The sequence below is a fragment of the Paramisgurnus dabryanus genome, chromosome 13 (genome assembly GCF_030506205.2).
Source record: "Paramisgurnus dabryanus chromosome 13, PD_genome_1.1, whole genome shotgun sequence".
Classification (NCBI taxonomy): Eukaryota; Metazoa; Chordata; class Actinopteri; order Cypriniformes; family Cobitidae; genus Paramisgurnus; species Paramisgurnus dabryanus.
The window spans coordinates 38763123-38768122 of NC_133349.1; the positions used below are offsets into that span (position 1 = coordinate 38763123).

Genomic DNA, 5000 nt, shown 5'->3' on the forward strand with positions numbered 1-5000 from the left:
TAATTAATTAATTATTTTTTTATGTCATTTTTTCCCATGAATGCGATCTTTCTGTAAGCGTTCACTGATGTCATCGCGTTGCCACATAAGTCTTGAAGTGTCTATCGAAGCGAGTCAGCACTCGCTTACGGCCACACCACCCTGAGCACGCCCGCTCTCGTCTGATCTCGGAAGCCAAGCAGGGTCGGGCCTGGTTAGTACTTGGATGGGAGACCGCCTGGGAGTACCAGGTGTTGTAAGCATTTAATTAATTAATAATTTTTTTTATGTCATTTTTTCCCATGAATGCGTCCTTTCTGTAACCATTTACCGATGTCATTGCGTTGCCACATTAGCCTTGAAGTGTCTCTCGAATCGAGTCAGCACTCGCTTACGGCCACACCACCCTGAGCACGCCCGCTTTCGTCTGATCTCGGAAGCCAAGCAGGGTCGGGCCTGGTTAGTACTTGGATGGGAGACCGCCTGGGAATACCAGGTGCTGTAAGCATTTAATTAATTAATTATTTTTTTATGTCATTTTTTCCCATGAATGCGATCTTTCTGTAAGCGTTCACTGATGTCATGGCGTTGCCACATAAGTCTTGAAGTGTCTATCGAAGCGAGTCAGCACTCGCTTACGGCCACACCACCCTGAGCACGCCCGCTCTCGTCTGATCTCGGAAGCCAAGCAGGGTCGGGCCTGGTTAGTACTTGGATGGGAGACCGCCTGGGAATACCAGGTGCTGTAAGCATTTAATTAATTAATTATTTTTTTATGTCATTTTTTCCCATGAATGCGTCCTTTCTGTAACCATTTACCGATGTCATTGCGTTGCCACATTAGCCTTGAAGTGTCTCTCGAATCGAGTCAGCACTCGTTTACGGCCACACCACCCTGAGCACGCCCGCTCTCGTCTGATCTCGGAAGCCAAGCAGGGTCGGGCCTGGTTAGTACTTGGATGGGAGCCCGCCTGGGAATACCTGGTGCTGTAAGCATTTAATTAATTAATTATTTATGTCATTTTTTCCCATGAATGCGATCTTTCTGTAAGCGTTCACTGATGTCATGGCGTTGCCACATAAGTCTTGAAGTGTCTATCGAAGCGAGTCAGCACTCGCTTACGGCCACACCACCCTGAGCACGCCCGCTCTCGTCTGATCTCGGAAGCCAAGCAGGGTCGGGCCTGGTTAGTACTTGGATGGGAGACCGCCTGGGAATACCAGGTGCTGTAAGCATTTAATTAATTAATAATTTTTTTATGTCATTTTTTCCTATGAATGCGTCCTTTCTGTAAGCGTTCTCCCATGGCATGGCGTTGCCACATTAGTTTTGAAGTGTCTCTCGAATCAAGTCCGCACTCGCTTACGGCCACACCACCCTGAGCACGCCCGCTCTCGTCTGATCTCGGAAGCCAAGCAGGGTCGGGCCTGGTTAGTACTTGGATGGGAGACCGCCTGGGAATACCAGGTTCTGTAAGCATTTAATTAATTAATTATTTATGTCATTTTTTCCCATGAATGCGATCTTTCTGTAAGCGTTCACTGATGTCATGGCGTTGCCACATAAGTCTTGAAGTGTCTATCGAAGCGAGTCAGCACTCGCTTACGGCCACACCACCCTGAGCACGCCCGCTCTCGTCTGATCTCGGAAGCCAAGCAGGGTCGGGCCTGGTTAGTACTTGGATGGGAGACCGCCTGGGAATACCAGGTGCTGTAAGCATTTAATTAATTAATAATTTTTTATGTCATTTTTTCCCATGAATGCGTCCTTTCTGTAAGCGTTCTCCCATGGCATGGCGTTGCCACATTAGTTTTGAAGTGTCTTTCGAATCAAGTCCGCACTCGCTTACGGCCACACCACCCTGAGCACGCCCGCTCTCGTCTGATCTCGGAAGCCAAGCAGGGTCGGGCCTGGTTAGTACTTGGATGGGAGACCGCCTGGGAATACCAGGTGCTGTAAGCATTTAATTAATTAAATATTTATTTATGTCATATTTTCCCATGAATGCGTCCTTTCTGTAAGCGTTCTCCCATGGCATGGCGTTGCCACATTAGTTTTGAAGTGTCTCTCGAATCGAGTCTGCACTCGCTTACGGCCACACCACCCTGAGCACGCCCGCTCTCGTCTGATCTCGGAAGCCAAGCAGGGTCGGGCCTGGTTAGTACTTGGATGGGAGACCGCCTGGGAATACCAGGTGTTGTAAGCATTTAATTAATTAATAATTTTTTTTATGTCATTTTTTCCCATGAATGCGTCCTTTCTGTAACCATTTACCGATGTCATTGCGTTGCCACATTAGCCTTGAAGTGTCTCTCGAATCGAGTCAGCACTCGTTTACGGCCACACCACCCTGAGCACGCCCGCTCTCGTCTGATCTCGGAAGCCAAGCAGGGTCGGGCCTGGTTAGTACTTGGATGGGAGACCGCCTGGGAATACCTGGTGCTGTAAGCATTTAGATAATTAATTATTTATGTCATTTTTCCCATGAATGCGTCCTTTCTGTAAGCATTCTCCCATGGCATGGCGTTGCCAGATTAGTTTTGAAGTGTCTCTCGAATCGAGTCAGCACTCGCTTACGGCCACACCACCCTGAGCAAGCCCGCTCTCGTCTGATCTCGGAAGCCAAGCAGGGTCGGGCCTGGTTAGTACTTGGATGGGAGACCGCCTGGGAATACCAGGTGCTGTAAGAATTTAATTAATTAAATATTTATTTATGTCATATTTTCCCATGAATGCGTCCTTTCTGTAAGCGTTCTCCCATGGCATGGCGTTGCCACATTAGTTTTGAAGTGTCTCTCGAATCGAGTCAGCACTCGCTTACGGCCACACCACCCTGAGCAAGCCCGCTCTCGTCTGATCTCGGAAGCCAAGCAGGGTCGGGCCTGGTTAGTACTTGGATGGGAGACCGCCTGGGAATACCAGGTTCTGTAAGCATTTAATTAATTAATTAATTATTTATGTCATTTTTTCCCATGAATGCGTCCTTTCTGTAACCATTTACCGATGTCATTGCGTTGCCACATTAGCCTTGAAGTGTCTCTCGAATCGAGTCAGCACTCGCTTACGGCCACACCACCCTGAGCACGCCCGCTCTCGTCTGATCTCGGAAGCCAAGCAGGGTCGGGCCTGGTTAGTACTTGGATGGGAGACCGCCTGGGAATACCAGGTGCTGTAAGCATTTAATTAATTAAAAATTTATTTATGTCATTTTTTCCCATGAATCCGATCTTTCTGTAAGCGTTCACTGATGTCATGGCGTTGCCACATAAGTCTTGAAGTGTCTATCGAAGCGAGTCAGCACTCGCTTACGGCCACACCACCCTGAGCACGCCCGCTCTCGTCTGATCTCGGAAGCCAAGCAGGGTCGGGCCTGGTTAGTACTTGGATGGGAGACCGCCTGGAAATACCAGGTGCTGTAAGCATTTAATTAATTAAAAATTTATTTATGTCATTTTTTCCCATGAATGCGATCTTTCTGTAAGCGTTCACTGATGTCATGGCGTTGCCACATAAGTCTTGAAGTGTCTATCGAAGCGAGTCAGCACTCGTTTACGGCCACACCACCCTGAGCACGCCCGCTCTCGTCTGATCTCGGAAGCCAAGCAGGGTCGGGCCTGGTTAGTACTTGGATGGGAGACCGCCTGGGAATACCAGGTGCTGTAAGCATTTAATTAATTAAATATTTATTTATGTCATATTTTCCCATGAATGCGTCCTTTCTGTAAGCGTTCTCCCATGGCATGGCGTTGCCACATTAGTTTTGAAGTGTCTCTCGAATCGAGTCAGCACTCGCTTACGGCCACACCACCCTGAGCAAGCCCGCTCTCGTCTGATCTCGGAAGCCAAGCAGGGTCGGGCCTGGTTAGTACTTGGATGGGAGACCGCCTGGGAATACCAGGTTCTGTAAGCATTTAATTAATTAATTATTTATGTCATTTTTTCCCATGAATGCGATCTTTCTGTAAGCGTTCTCCCATGGCATGGCGTTGCCACATTAGTTTTGAAGTGTCTCTCGAATCGAGTCTGCACTCGCTTACGGCCACACCACCCTGAGCACGCCCGCTCTCGTCTGATCTCGGAAGCCAAGCAGGGTCGGGCCTGGTTAGTACTTGGATGGGAGACCGCCTGGGAATACCAGGTGCTGTAAGCATTTAATTTATTAATAATTTTTTTTATGTCATTTTTTCCCATGAATGCGTCCTTTCTGTAACCATTTACCGATGTCATTGCGTTGCCACATTAGCCTTGAAGTGTCTCTCGAATCGAGTCAGCACTCGCTTACGGCCACACCACCCTGAGCACGCCCGCTCTCGTCTGATCTCGGAAGCCAAGCAGGGTCGGGCCTGGTTAGTACTTGGATGGGAGACCGCCTGGGAATACCAGGTGCTGTAAGCATTTAATTAATAAAAAATTTATTTATGTCATTTTTTCCCATGAATGCGATCTTTCTGTAAGCGTTCACTGATGTCATGGCGTTGCCACATAAGTCTTGAAGTGTCTATCGAAGCGAGTCAGCACTCGCTTACGGCCACACCACCCTGAGCACGCCCGCTCTCGTCTGATCTCGGAAGCCAAGCAGGGTCGGGCCTGGTTAGTACTTGGTTGGGAGACCGCCTGGGAATACCAGGTGCTGTAAGCATTTAATTAATTAATTATTTATGTCATTTTTCCCATGAATGCGTCCTTTCTGTAAGCGTTCTCCCATGGCATGGCGTTGCCACATTAGTTTTGAAGTGTCTCTCGAATCGAGTCAGCACTCGCTTACGGCCACACCACCCTGAGCAAGCCCGCTCTCGTCTGATCTCGGAAGCCAAGCAGGGTCGGGCCTGGTTAGTACTTGGATGGGAGACCGCCTGGGAATACCAGTTTCTGTAAGCATTTAATTAATTAATTATTTATGTCATTTTTTCCCATGAATGCGATCTTTCTGTAAGCGTTCACTGATGTCATGGCGTTGCCACATAAGTCTTGAAGTGTCTATCGAAGCGAGTCAGCACTCGCTTACGGCCACACCACCCTG

General features: G+C 48.3%; 17 non-coding genes and 4 pseudogenes across 17 annotated transcripts in view; all 21 read left to right on the plus strand.

Annotated features, from left to right (window-relative positions):
- The first annotated feature begins 123 nt into the window (after window positions 1-123).
- On the plus strand, window positions 124-242 carry LOC135741892 (5S ribosomal RNA). Its single transcript, XR_010529731.1, has one exon. It is a non-coding gene; the product is annotated as a 5S ribosomal RNA (ribosomal RNA).
- Window positions 243-368: 126 nt separating this feature from the next.
- Window positions 369-487, plus strand: LOC135741832 (5S ribosomal RNA). The gene has a single exon (XR_010529674.1). It is a non-coding gene; the product is annotated as a 5S ribosomal RNA (ribosomal RNA).
- Window positions 488-612: 125 nt separating this feature from the next.
- Window positions 613-731, plus strand: LOC135742115 (5S ribosomal RNA). Its single transcript, XR_010529945.1, has one exon. It is a non-coding gene; the product is annotated as a 5S ribosomal RNA (ribosomal RNA).
- Window positions 732-856: 125 nt separating this feature from the next.
- Window positions 857-975, plus strand: LOC135742005 (5S ribosomal RNA). Its single transcript, XR_010529838.1, has one exon. It is a non-coding gene; the product is annotated as a 5S ribosomal RNA (ribosomal RNA).
- Window positions 976-1096: 121 nt separating this feature from the next.
- Window positions 1097-1215, plus strand: LOC135742104 (5S ribosomal RNA). The gene has a single exon (XR_010529934.1). It is a non-coding gene; the product is annotated as a 5S ribosomal RNA (ribosomal RNA).
- Window positions 1216-1340: 125 nt separating this feature from the next.
- Window positions 1341-1459, plus strand: LOC135742032 (5S ribosomal RNA). Its single transcript, XR_010529864.1, has one exon. It is a non-coding gene; the product is annotated as a 5S ribosomal RNA (ribosomal RNA).
- Window positions 1460-1580: 121 nt separating this feature from the next.
- LOC135742093 (5S ribosomal RNA) lies at window positions 1581-1699 on the plus strand. The gene has a single exon (XR_010529923.1). It is a non-coding gene; the product is annotated as a 5S ribosomal RNA (ribosomal RNA).
- A 124-nt stretch (window positions 1700-1823) lies between these two features.
- Window positions 1824-1942, plus strand: LOC135742082 (5S ribosomal RNA). Its single transcript, XR_010529912.1, has one exon. It is a non-coding gene; the product is annotated as a 5S ribosomal RNA (ribosomal RNA).
- Window positions 1943-2067: 125 nt separating this feature from the next.
- Window positions 2068-2186, plus strand: LOC135741780 (5S ribosomal RNA). The gene has a single exon (XR_010529625.1). It is a non-coding gene; the product is annotated as a 5S ribosomal RNA (ribosomal RNA).
- Window positions 2187-2312: 126 nt separating this feature from the next.
- On the plus strand, window positions 2313-2431 carry LOC135743042 (5S ribosomal RNA). Its single transcript, XR_010530442.1, has one exon. It is a non-coding gene; the product is annotated as a 5S ribosomal RNA (ribosomal RNA).
- Window positions 2432-2551: 120 nt separating this feature from the next.
- On the plus strand, window positions 2552-2670 carry LOC135742258 (5S ribosomal RNA; annotated as a pseudogene).
- A 125-nt stretch (window positions 2671-2795) lies between these two features.
- On the plus strand, window positions 2796-2914 carry LOC135742315 (5S ribosomal RNA; annotated as a pseudogene).
- Window positions 2915-3039: 125 nt separating this feature from the next.
- Window positions 3040-3158, plus strand: LOC135742071 (5S ribosomal RNA). The gene has a single exon (XR_010529901.1). It is a non-coding gene; the product is annotated as a 5S ribosomal RNA (ribosomal RNA).
- A 125-nt stretch (window positions 3159-3283) lies between these two features.
- On the plus strand, window positions 3284-3402 carry LOC135741922 (5S ribosomal RNA). The gene has a single exon (XR_010529760.1). It is a non-coding gene; the product is annotated as a 5S ribosomal RNA (ribosomal RNA).
- Window positions 3403-3527: 125 nt separating this feature from the next.
- LOC135743014 (5S ribosomal RNA) lies at window positions 3528-3646 on the plus strand. The gene has a single exon (XR_010530415.1). It is a non-coding gene; the product is annotated as a 5S ribosomal RNA (ribosomal RNA).
- A 125-nt stretch (window positions 3647-3771) lies between these two features.
- On the plus strand, window positions 3772-3890 carry LOC135742314 (5S ribosomal RNA; annotated as a pseudogene).
- Window positions 3891-4011: 121 nt separating this feature from the next.
- Window positions 4012-4130, plus strand: LOC135742060 (5S ribosomal RNA). Its single transcript, XR_010529890.1, has one exon. It is a non-coding gene; the product is annotated as a 5S ribosomal RNA (ribosomal RNA).
- A 126-nt stretch (window positions 4131-4256) lies between these two features.
- On the plus strand, window positions 4257-4375 carry LOC135742048 (5S ribosomal RNA). Its single transcript, XR_010529879.1, has one exon. It is a non-coding gene; the product is annotated as a 5S ribosomal RNA (ribosomal RNA).
- Window positions 4376-4500: 125 nt separating this feature from the next.
- On the plus strand, window positions 4501-4619 carry LOC135743033 (5S ribosomal RNA). The gene has a single exon (XR_010530433.1). It is a non-coding gene; the product is annotated as a 5S ribosomal RNA (ribosomal RNA).
- A 120-nt stretch (window positions 4620-4739) lies between these two features.
- On the plus strand, window positions 4740-4858 carry LOC135742564 (5S ribosomal RNA; annotated as a pseudogene).
- Window positions 4859-4979: 121 nt separating this feature from the next.
- The window catches only part of LOC135742036 (5S ribosomal RNA), a 119-nt gene continuing 98 nt past the window's right edge, over window positions 4980-5000 (plus strand). The window contains exon 1 of the ribosomal RNA XR_010529868.1: window positions 4980-5000. This exon is cut by the window's right edge and continues 98 nt beyond it. This is a non-coding gene — a ribosomal RNA (5S ribosomal RNA).